The sequence below is a fragment of the Hydractinia symbiolongicarpus genome, chromosome 3, assembly GCF_029227915.1.
Source record: "Hydractinia symbiolongicarpus strain clone_291-10 chromosome 3, HSymV2.1, whole genome shotgun sequence".
In the NCBI taxonomy this organism is placed as follows: domain Eukaryota; kingdom Metazoa; phylum Cnidaria; class Hydrozoa; order Anthoathecata; family Hydractiniidae; genus Hydractinia; species Hydractinia symbiolongicarpus.
Window position 1 is genome coordinate 15,280,690 of NC_079877.1, and position 12,439 is coordinate 15,293,128.

Consider the following 12,439-nt stretch of genomic DNA (forward strand, 5'->3'; position numbering starts at 1 on the left):
AGTAAATCAAACTGATGCATCTCGTTAGGACCCGTAACGGTAAAATGGGGGTAATCAATACGTTTAGGACCCTTGATGTGTCTCAGCCACAAGAGTTGATGAGACAGCCAGTGGATTACTTGGTTTTTGGAGAGACCACTCTCCTTCGCGAGGAATATGATAGCCTTGCGCCCGATCCACAGATGTTCTGGGGTGTAGTAAATTTGGCTTAATTTCTCCGCTTCCTCTTCGGTAAGAACGTGTGGTGATGCTTTTGACCTATTTTTTTATTATACATGTCAAAAACGTTTTTACAGATAAGCTACGAAGACTTGCTGGCATAGGGAGCCAACAATGAAGCTCAATTTCCAATCCTGTGGCTGCTTTCAAGGCGTGTAAAAATCTTTCAATTCAGGTTTTTTCTCGTTTGAGGCTATATAATACCTGTACATGTCGTCATCTAATTTTCAACCTCTTCCCTGCCTTTATTTGCAATTCCCGTTGCTTACCGAACCAGTCGATCTTTGCCTGTCAGTCTTGTACCCATTTAGCCTGGGGTTCTTGTAGTTGTTCCATCGTTTGGTCGTGCCTTTTCCGTTCCGCTTCTTCGTGTCCCAAAAGTTTAGAAAATAGATAGTTGGTTCCTGAAAATGCTAGCGCGTTGATTAGAGCTTCCCCTGCCATTATCGCGAGAGTTGCCATCTTTATTTTGAGGCGAAACGATTGCTTTTTTAAATGTTCTCACCCGCCCACATAGGTTGAGTGTAGGTGTAGTGAAGCTTACTAGCAACCTCAGCAAGCGAAGGATCATCGCCATTTTCTCTATACTTGAGCGGGATTTTGTGATCGATATGCCACTTTCCATGGCTGCCCAGGCCATACTCTCAGGAAACTTGGCCTCAATATGAACCCGCAGTGTAGAGATATCGCACCCGATGTACTCCTGGGAACTGAGCTCCTTGTTTCCTTTCAGGGCGAGTGGGTTCGGCTGCTTACAACACCAGCTAGATGGCCATCAGGGTCGCAAATTGGACAGGTGGATCTCCTTTTTTCATGCCTGAAAAACTGACTACCTTTACACTCTTTGCAATAGGCCCTCACCTTTTGATGGTCGCAAATCTGGCTGCCTTTGCACTCTTTGCATTGGGATTTCACCTATTGATGATGGCAATACTGAACGCCCTTGCATTCTTTGCACTGACCCCTCTGTCGTTCGTGTTTACAAATCTGCCTCCCTCTGCAGTCCTCGCAATGGGACTTCTGCCTTTCATGTTTACAAATCTGTCTCCCCTTGCAGTCCTTGCACTGGGCCCTCATATTTTCATGGTTACAAATCTCACTGCCCCGGCAGTCCTTGCAGCAAGCCCTCCGCCTACCATGGATGCACTTTGTACGTCCCCTTGGCTCCTTGGCTACATTCAGGCATTTGATACAACTTTTTGTCAGTTGATCGTTGCCCTTGATCCTAAAGTTGTCCAAAGAAAGATAGTGCTTACAGTGTGTGCATCTCTTGGTTCCTTCCATATTAAGTCGTTTTTGCCCCTAGAGACAAACACGAGTTGTGATCATTAGTACTCCACAGAATGAAACCGTATTTATTCTGACTGTTTGCTTTTCTTGCATTCCTTACACCGATCCCTCCGCTTCTCATGAGGGCAAATTTTACTGCCCTTGCATTCTTTGCAATAGGTTCTTCTTTTCTTATGCTGGCAAACCTGACTCCCCTTGCATTCTTTGCACTGGGATCTCAGTTTTCCATGGGGGCATATTTGACTTCCCCTACGCTCTTAACATTGGGACCTCCGCCGTTAATGGGGGCAAATTTGACTGCCCTTGCATTCTTTGCAATAGGCACTCCTTTTTTCATGGTGGCATAACTGACCTCCCTTGGAGTCCTTACAATAGGCTCTCTGCTTTTGATGGGGGCATATTTGACTTCCCTTGCATTCTTTGCAGCGAGCTCTCCTTCTTTCATAGTGGCAAATCCGACCTCCCTTGCAATCCTTACAATAGGCTCTCTGCCTTTGATGTACCATGGGTACATTTGTTTTTGGTACGCCGCTGGTTCTTTTTATCCAGGCATTAGATACAACGTTTTGTTGTTTGACCACTTTTCAACACCCTAAATGCATCTAAGGCCAACATTTTTTTTACAATTTGGGCAACTTTTGGTTCCTTCCATATTAACTCGTATTTGTCCTCAGGGAACAAATACGAGTTGTGGTCATTAATACTCTACCAAGTGGAATCGCCCGCCTAGGATTTTCAACTGCGCGTCCATCATCAAATAGACGTAACATCTAAAATGCCCGGTTACGTCGGCTTTCTTGCATATGTGCAACGTGACGCCGTCGCTCAGGCGTTAAAGGGGCTTTCCGCTACCGTGCAGGCACGGATCCGGGCTTGCTCTAAAATCAACGAATAACGCATATATTTCGTTGAAGAATTGGCCAAGTGTCACATTCGATTGATGGCTACCGAAAAGGTTGAAGACTTGTTCCAGATTATCCTTGGGAAGCATGGCATGAGAGTACAGCTGATTAGGCTCACCCTTGACAGTGATGCTAATCATCTCAATCTTGGGGTTATAGAAGACTTCATTTACACCAGCATAGGCTTTCACTTTCCCACGGTCTATAAAGAGTAGCAAAATGCCTTTGGGGCTCTTAGTAGGGGTATCAATCTGAAGGTTGTAACTCGTGTCTTCTTTTTTCATGGTTACCACCTTGCTTCTTAGGATCCTTTCGTAGGGCAGCGCTAGACGGTTATACCTTGACATCATGGCAATTGCCAGGCTTTTATGAGTGATCTTGTCAAGCTCCAGTTTGACATTTGTGATTTTGTACGCGGCGTCAGGTGCCTTAGCCGTGGCCCCGGTGCCTGTCCCTGCATCTTTGATCACGTCAGCATGCGGCGCGAAATGCAGAACGAACTGCAATCTGTCATGGAGTTCTGCCTGATAAAAAGGGAGATCCCTCGTCAGTTCGAACATCCTGCCGAACGGAATACAAAAGGTGTTGCCATACGCCGCGGCGATGGCTTTCTCATCATCCGTACCGAAGTACTCAGTAGCCTTTGAGCTGCAGGGCTCTGATTGTACCATCGTTGGGGTTGATGACTTACAAAATGAGGTTGTTTTTCCGATCGAATTTGGGCAGCCACAAGTCCCGGTACACTGCCAGGATATTGTAATCAGATATATTCTGTACCTCATTGACATTCAGGGTAACTCGCAGATTTCTCACCAGGCTTTTGCCGATATTACTGACTAGGGTACGCTTCGTATTGGTCCCCGTTAGCTCCAGGTCAAACACGAGTTTGAGACTTCCAGGAAATATAACATCGTTCTGGGACATATTTGGAATGTCTACATAGAGGTCTTCATTCTGGTTAATAGTGCTTGGTATATGGCTTATATGAACCCGTTGTTTCCGTCCCTCGATACCAAAAAGCTGCTTCGTTTCTGCGTAGGGATCCAATGTAGTTCCAAATGCACACATGTATATTTATATAAGGGAAATTTTAAATAAAGATGCCAAATAATCCAATATTTGTACCTGACATTGATATTGATGATGAAGAGGATGAGGGCCATCCAGATAAACCTGATGATACCACGTCAAAACTCCCCGGAACGCCGGAGCCTTCAACAGACCAATAGCAGGGGACACGCTTTCAGGGCAGAGGCAGATAATACTAAAATCATAGGTCAACGGCTTTTACGATCATCTTGGGGAGAAGTTGGGGTTACCTTATGCGAGATCTTATGATGCCTTCAGGGTGGATAAAGGGAATCAACTTATTGTTAGGAGATAGTGAAAGGGAAAAAAACCTTCAAGGAAATAGTGATTAAAAATCAAGATGGTACTTTAAAAACTGTTGGCCAGATACAAACGTTGCTAGTGCAAGCCCTGGGTTTTGTCGACTATGTTACACCCAACAGGGGTGATAAATTTAGGGCCCAGAATCTCTTGAAAAAGTATAGCAAAATAGAAAGGAGGTTGAGAACGCTGAAAATATTGAGATGGAATCGCTAGAGGAGATCGACGAATTTGTAGATGCCACGGAGAGCCTTATACAAGACACTTCGTTTGCTGGGCCTGATAAAGGTGGAATCACCGAACGTGAAAGAAGGGAGCTTGACCTCGAACTTCAGACATTAAGGGGTAACTTGAAAAGCTTGAAAAACAAGATGATTCTATACAACAGCAAGATTAACAAGGCAGAGGGCAAGGTGAAAGAACTTGAGAAGCAGAAAGCCGGGACAGACGAAGGACAACAAGCTAATCTTGAGAGGGAAATAGAAAAGGTGAAGAAAGAGATTAAGGATCTAAACGATAAGAAAAAGGCCATAAGGGAAGCACATGGCACACTATCCACTGACATATACCCCCAGCTGAGATACATCAAGGACACGCGGTTGAAAATCGCCGAAGATAACACATCTCTGCTTGAGAAGCTTAAGATTTTGTTTAAGGAGCAGGGCATAACTATAGCGAGTATCGTCTCTGCTAATGGTCTACTGATAAGCACCATTGTACTCTCCGTTACGGGAGAGAGTGCCGCGGCAGGTGCTGCAGGAGGAAGTGCCGCAGCTTGAAAGGTTTGGAAAGTTCCTGAAATATTTGGCCAGTAAGGCAGGTGCTGCCCTACCTGGTGTTATGGGTACGGTTGCCTTCTTCCTTCTGAGGGTGCCGGCGACAGTCGTAGAATACGTGGAAGAGCATCTGTAAATGGCCTTTGCAGCCGCTGCCGGGTTTGACGTGTTCTATGTTGGGGGGTGGGTGGGTCTGATATTAGTTATTTAAGCCAGATGTAGGCAATAATGATCCCCACCCCTGTCGTGATTAATGCAGCCTTGTTATCCTCATGTTGGTTTTCCGGAGGTTCCCTGTGCACAGGTGGATGTATAGGAGGTGTAGCATGCTTGGGGGTTGGTTTGATATTTGCCATATGCCTGATGGTATGCTCGGTATGCCTAAGGGGTGTAGCATGTATAGGTGTTTTGATAGTATGCCTGGAAGGTGTAGTATGCCGGGAGGTGTGGTATGTATAGGTGCTTTGATAGTATGCTTGAGGGGTGCGGCTGCTGCATGCCTGACAATAGGCTTGTTATTCATATCAATTTGGACCTCCACATTGACATTTGCAGGTGCTATGAGCATGTTGTTGTTATACCCCACAATATTGCCTATTCGCAAGTTCATGTCGGAAGGCAGCATGTATGTGCTTGGCATGACGGCAAAATTAACTGGTGTTCTGGCATACTGCAACACCTTCTGAAACTCAGCGATATCATGCCCTACATTCTCCTGGGGTTGTACCATGGCTTCAAACTTTTGCATTAAAATTTACCTCGCGGTATAATTATCCGCACCGAACCCGAGTAGGGATGCCTTGGCCCCTGTCTGCGACCCGATCAACAAGACCAATTAGACGCGAATACTTTCACTTAGTTTGGTCAGGCCTTCCGACGTCAAGCCCTGACTTGTGGTGATGATGAATTTAGCGCAGTCTCCATCAACCTGTGGCCACCATGAACCATTGGTGAGCGAGGCACTCACTGACTTGAATTTGTAGAGATCATTTGGATTGGCACCATACTCGCGGCATACTTGTGAATACCCGGAGGTTGAGTAGGGGTTTTTATACTGGCAAAACTCATTGTCATATGGCATGGATACCTTCATTCTTGCTAGTATGCGACGCATGTGGTAATAGTCATGGAATTTAAAGAGGGCGTTGACAATGGGTACCGAGCCCGTCATGTGCTTGGGAGATATGCCCAATGCGGTGCTTGCGCAATGGGTGGCAAAATTAACCTGCACGTTCCAGTAGTCTAGTTCTTATCCCTTCAAGCCCACTCTAACAGAGTCATTCAGCAGATTAGTCGGGATTTTGATTGGGTATTTGGTAAACTTTGGGAATGACACCTCAATGTGTGATTCTGTAGACACGTACAGATCCTGATGCTCCAAATGCTCCAAATTGGTTACACCAAGGGCCCATTTTCCCTTGTTGGATTTGTACCTAGCTCTTGGATTGTATGAATAGATGTTCATCTTTGTTTTAAAACAAAGATGAAGCAACTATGCATCACTGATATCGATAAGCCCGCAATATTTAAGGACTACTTGGGACAGGATTGTAGAATAGCCCTGAAGTCGATAAGTATCCGAGGTGAGTGGCTGATTATCTATAATGACAACGACTTCGCCATCCGTAGGGTTGGACCTGATCAGAGGGAGACTGGGATACGTATAATGGCTATATAAGATCGACGACCTAGTGGCTATTGTTAATAGCCAAGCAGAAAATAAAATTAAGCTGTTTATCCTAAAAATGGAATCTGTACGCTCCGTGTTAGTCACGGGTACACCGTTGCATTTAATCGGCAGCTGCATGAACTTTTAGGGTTCGCATACGATCCTGCGAAAAAGTATTATTAGAAGGGTGACTATAATGCCGATTACAAAACCGACATTTACATTCGGCTAAGGCCTATTTGCCCTCTGTTGGATGAGGATGATTGTCTGTTAGATGGTGAAGTCTAATTTTCTCGCCTTGTTGCCTATTAAGGAATTAAACACCTGGGGGGATATGCTGACATGGAGTTTTGATACGCCTGTTTACCTTCCTTTGAAAGGTAGTAGAGGTCATCTCGAGTTTATGCTGACGGATGAATTCCATCAGGACAAAAATGCATCCTTCACTGGGCTAACCATGCAGCTATTGATAGAATAAAGATGAGCGATACCGGCAAACTGTACCCTAGTTTGCCGAGTGCACCCGCACAAAGTGCTGATATACCAGAGATACAGGCTCAAAAAGATCGAAGAAATCGAACAATACCTGAGAAAGGAAATTAAAGAGCGTGATAAGCTCGCAAAAAGGTTTAAGATGCATGGGACCTGGGTGAGGTATTGTGATCATGTTCTGTTGGGTATAAGCGTGATCACGCCTGGGATCGGTATTGGTACACTAATATCAGGATTAGGCGTACCACTGGCGGTGGCAATGGGTGCTTTGACCATCGCCGTTGGGGTGGGGCAAGCAGGCCTTAGAAACGCCGGAAAAAGGCTTGGGGTTAAATCAAAAAATAATGAGCATATAAGACTATTGGCGGAATCAAAGCTTAATTCCATTGTTGGTCTTTTATCAAAGGCTGTAGAAAATGGGGTTATCAGCGACTGCGAGTTTAGTCTCATTATGCAGGAGAAGCAAAAGTATATGATATTCAAGGAACAGATGCGACAGCGTGTCAAGAGGATTGTTGACTCCATTAATGAACAAGAACGTGCTCAGCTAGTTGAGAAAGTTCGGGAAGAGGGCAGAAGCAAACTTCAGTCTACACAGTATGCCAGCGGTATCTAGATTCTCCACCCGGGTATAGACCTTAATTTAAATATATTTTATAGGTACTGTATAACCTATAAAATATATGGTTTTTAATCCTCACTCAGCAACTACTCTTTTTTGAAGTCCTTATATCGACATTCCGTAATATGTACTTGGGGGTAGTGGTTTTTGCTCTGCACATACACTGATGAAATAGCCATGATTACACTGGCTTGGCATGGCTCATCATAGGGTACTGACATGCCCTGGAATTTAGCAGTGATCGCATCCTTGTAGTATTTGAGCTTGGCATTCACGTAACGGTCCTTTTTGACCGGCTCCGTCGTCAATTGCTCGGAGATCAACTCTTCAATTTTGTTCCGTATTTGGCGATACTTCGCAAACCATTCAGGGTACTCCTCGAAATCAAGACTCATCGATGGTACGGCACTGGCATTATACCCAGTCACTCCATTGTCTTGTGTATGATACCCTACTATGTACCGATTATCCTTACCTCTATTGGCAGGTATTTGATCTGAAACCGTCAGATAGTTCAAGTTGATATCATTAATGTCTGTAAAGGTAGTCGCAAAGTTGTGGAAAATTTTAGGGTTGACAATTTCTTCTTCAAATTGTAGCATCTTGTTTTATTGTAATTCAAACGACTTCAGAGAATTGCATGTCATCGTACATACACAACCACATCTATTCTATATTATATATTCCTGATAGCACCCGCAGGTACATCTGTCATATTCATCCAGCATACGTTCACAGTCCTTGCATTGTTGTTCATCCATTTATTTCTAGGTCATCAATACGATCCTCTAGATCTTTAATCCTCCGTTCATTCTCCTTATCCTTCTCTAATTCTTGTGCCAATGCCAGGGGCATTAGTGGTAGGAAGAGACCGATGCCAGCTATGAAGGTCATGACTACGGCATTTCCAAAAATATCGAATTTTACTTGACAGCTGATGCACATTTATTAGTAGTAGTATTTTGATTCCATCCTATAACCCCGATGGGTTGGAAAGGTGTGGTTATATTCCCTCCCTATACTAGCTGCGTTTAAGGTGTTGGACCTTATCCAACACCTTAAACGCATTTTATATCGGCAAACTATGTATTTGTTAGAAATCATCTGCGTCGTGGAGCACATTGTTCCATAACGTTGACCTTGTGGAGAGTGGGTAGCACTTTTTTAACGTTAGTTACTCGGCCTACACTCCCGCCAAAGTAATTTTGTTAGCCTACTGGATTTAGTGTGCTGGCCAGGTAATATTGTGTTTTCATTTCGGGAAATAGTCCACCGAGGGTGAGAAGATATTATGTGCAAAATTGTAATTCCTTAGTAATCTGGCCTATAACATTAAAGCGGCCCATTTCTTTCCTGTCGGTGTAACGGTTTTGTTCTACGTGATTTGCTATGTTTATGCAAAGAGGTGTAAAATTCTTCCGTGCAAATATGATATATAGATTCATGAATCTCCTTTCACCGCAAATGCAATGTACTATCTTAGTTACATGTGCGCATAGGGAAGCTACATCCACTGTCAGTAGGTCTAGGAATGCCTGTAAATATACAGGTTTAATCATTCTATTCTATGTCTTACCCTTCTCAACCCCTGAGATATTTGCGAAATCGATCGTCACTTTTATACTTTAATTTTATAATCAGTGTTAGGTTCTTTTTTCTTGATTGTCACCAGCTTCCTATAACAATGGCAAAAAAATATTTTTCGCACTATTTTAAACACCAAAACAATTTATTAACATGCAATAATCCTTCTTAAACACGGTCTCAAGTTTAGACGGACCCACTTTTTTAATTTTAATTTAATATGTTCTTATATGCACTTTCTATTTGCTATTTGCTATTTGCGTCTGTTCTTTTCATGTGGTACTGTTTCTTAACGTTACCGTTTCGTTTTATCAATAATGGTAGGTTGCTGTTGCTGCCGCGCATTGTTTTGCAATATCCAAGCTTGTTCTTTCAATATTTTTGGTGTACATCTATCGATCTTAGAGATCGATCCATGTCAATGAGGTGTTATAAGTTGGGCCAAGATCCACCCATGGAAAATTGTTGGCATCAAAATTCTTATTCTGTGTGATAATGCTCAAACATATACCTGTTGTTGGCGTTATTATAGCGAAGTAGTACCCGCGGTATACCCCCTTTTATATCTTTCTAAAAAACTAGGGACATGCGTGGGCCTTCTAGAAGGTCTAACGATTATTCCCCAGTATTCTTAAATACTTGTTTTAATGGTATGTGCAAGATCTAATGCATTCTTTATACATCTATTTTAAGGTATGTATTAAACACGTGCAGGTTCTTATCGTCTAATCTACTCTAGCTTTGTGCAAGGTTTTGCAGTATCGCTTTTGATCTTCCCCTTACCTTAATGTTTAAAGTAGGTTGCATTTAAGTATTTGACATCATTGCTTGACTAGAACTTCATTTGCATACGTGCTTTCTATAAATATAAATTTCATCCTTTTGCTGCTTGGATTGTGTGATAGATTGTCTATACTGCATAAATCTACAAAGATTTGTAAATCATGTACATATAATTTTATAGATACGTTATCTCTTTGTTCACCGCGATGACACCCTGAACGTTAGTACTTTCCTCCTTTTAACAAACAATTTAACTGCGTTACTGGTCCTATCCTAAAACGAATGTAGCAATTTCTTTTCCCGTGTATTTGTAGTGGGCTTTTTCTTTCCTGGTATCGGCAACTTCACTTCTGGCGTGACAATTGCTGTATGTTAGTCAATATTCCCACCACCTTGTCTCTACAATCAGTAGCTTATATGCAATGCATACTTATGCGCTCTAATTGCAAGATCCGCTTCTCGTCTCCATTGTTATGTAAACGTCGAATTCTAGGCATCACCCATCTCGTCTTCTTATTTGTTGCTAAATGAATAATAATCCCCTTGATTGGCTTCGGCATATGTTCTGGAGGCTAATCGAACCTTGCTTGTTATTAGCGATCGTCTTTTTGCCATTTGGTATTTTTTGACTACATTCGTCGTCTCTGGTGTGGGCAGCATCATTGTACCAGCATTCGAAATAATTTTCAAACTCTCTCCAACCAAAACTATAAACAAGGTGAGTTGCGCATGCATGGTGGACTGCATTGATATCCACATCGTTCATGGGTAGTAAATGTGATATCAGTGAAGTGGGGCTGGGGGGTTCATAAAATTCATAAGTGTAAAAGGAGGTGCGCTAAAAATATCCTTATCTCTAGTGTTGGATGAAGTTAGATCACCTCCCAACGCAGGCCTCCAACGAAAAGCACAGAAAATTCTGTTACCAACAATAAAATCAACACAATTCCGTCCTAATAATACAGATCAAGCACAGCATAAATGTGCCTTATACTTAGTGCACTACACGATAAAGAGAGCTCAGTAGTAAAAAAATAGCGTTCACAAGCGAATAAGCAACATGTAGAAGTAAAAGATCCCCACGCAGAAGTGAATGGAAACCACACTCACAGGAGTAAAAGCGCACTACTTGAGCCTCCTGAGTATTTATGCAAGAACAAAGTCTCTACACTCAATACATCGCGCTCCACGTCACACAAAACAGGTTTTAGGTTTTTTTAGGTTTAGGTCCTGCACAAATATTCTGTTACTCGCCCGATAAAGTATGCCCTTACACTTCCAAGTTACATACCGCGTATGGGAGGTGACGAAGATCTGCTACATGCCTTGCTTTTCACCAAAGATTTAGGTTAGAAAATAGCTGTTTCAGTTGTTAAAATTCATCCAGCTTTTATCTTAATTGTATTCTGCTTTCTTGCGTGAAGCAGTAAAAACCATATGGAGTATCAGGGTTGCCTTTTTATTTTTCATGTCATAATATAAGTTGACATTGGCCTTAGATACAAGCAAGACATTTAATCCCGATTTTTCTGAAATTTTAGCGAGTTTAGACGTTTTCTCCTTTTTTGAAGTTATGCAATGTTCCTCACTTTTTCTTTATTTTTCTCATCCGTTTTAATAATTTATTTGTTGATGATGAACCTAGCTTGCTCGAGATCCGCCACACAGATTTTGTTTGTTAACGAAGAGGAAAAGCAAATTGCTTTCGAAAATGTATTAGTTACGGGTAATATTTGAAACTGTTGTAGACCTGACCTCGTACCTAGTGGCGAATGTTACTTTTGTTGTATCGAGATTACAAACGGCCATGTTTCTCTCGCTTTAAGGTACTGGGCAAGCCACATTTTTTTATACGCCAATACGAAAAATCTTTGGGATCGAAGTTGGGGGCTGAGACCGATATGGCAGTAGACCAGGGCGGAAAACCAATTTTATATTGTGATTTCTCCAGCCTATTTGAGACCTTTTCTTGCTGTAAAATTAATTTTCAAGTTATAGCTATGCGTGTTCTACGTTTTTTTTTATAAAAAACGAAACAGAGGGCTTAATAGTCTAGATTTCGTAATATTTTATAATTTTTGTACCAAAACATCCTTATGCGATATCTTAAGAGTAAAACAGTAATGATGTACAAAATATTAAGTATCGGGATTGCAAATAAAATTTGTGCGTATGCAACAAACAAAGAATTAAGAATAGCAATATACGGTAAAGCCAACCCTTTCTTCAAAATCAAGTATTGTGGAAGTTGCGATTGTTTTGACTAGAAAGTTGCATAAGTAAAAGTTTAGAGATCTGCGTATTAAGTTTCTTATAAACGAGTTTCTTTCAACAAAAACGTTTGTGGCTGATAGCACAGCAGAAAAGTCAAGCAACGTATCGAAAGTCAAGTAACGTATAACGTTTAAGTCTTATCCTTATGATAAGAGCATCCAACGACAGTTCTATAACATTATTAAGTGTCAACACAAAATACATCTCTTTTTATTTTGTGAACTCTTGCAACTTTTGAAATAGACAAAAAGTATTTATGGTAAAGAAGTGCATAAGAAATAGTGTAAGTAATTCATTACCTTATTTATAAATCCATTTGGTAAAAAAGTCAATAAAAGTGACCATATTTTGGCTCAGCGACTAGTATTTGTTATTCGCTATATTGGTTTCCTGCGCAAATTTTGTAAAAAAAGAAATTCAAGATATCGAGTGCCTGGTA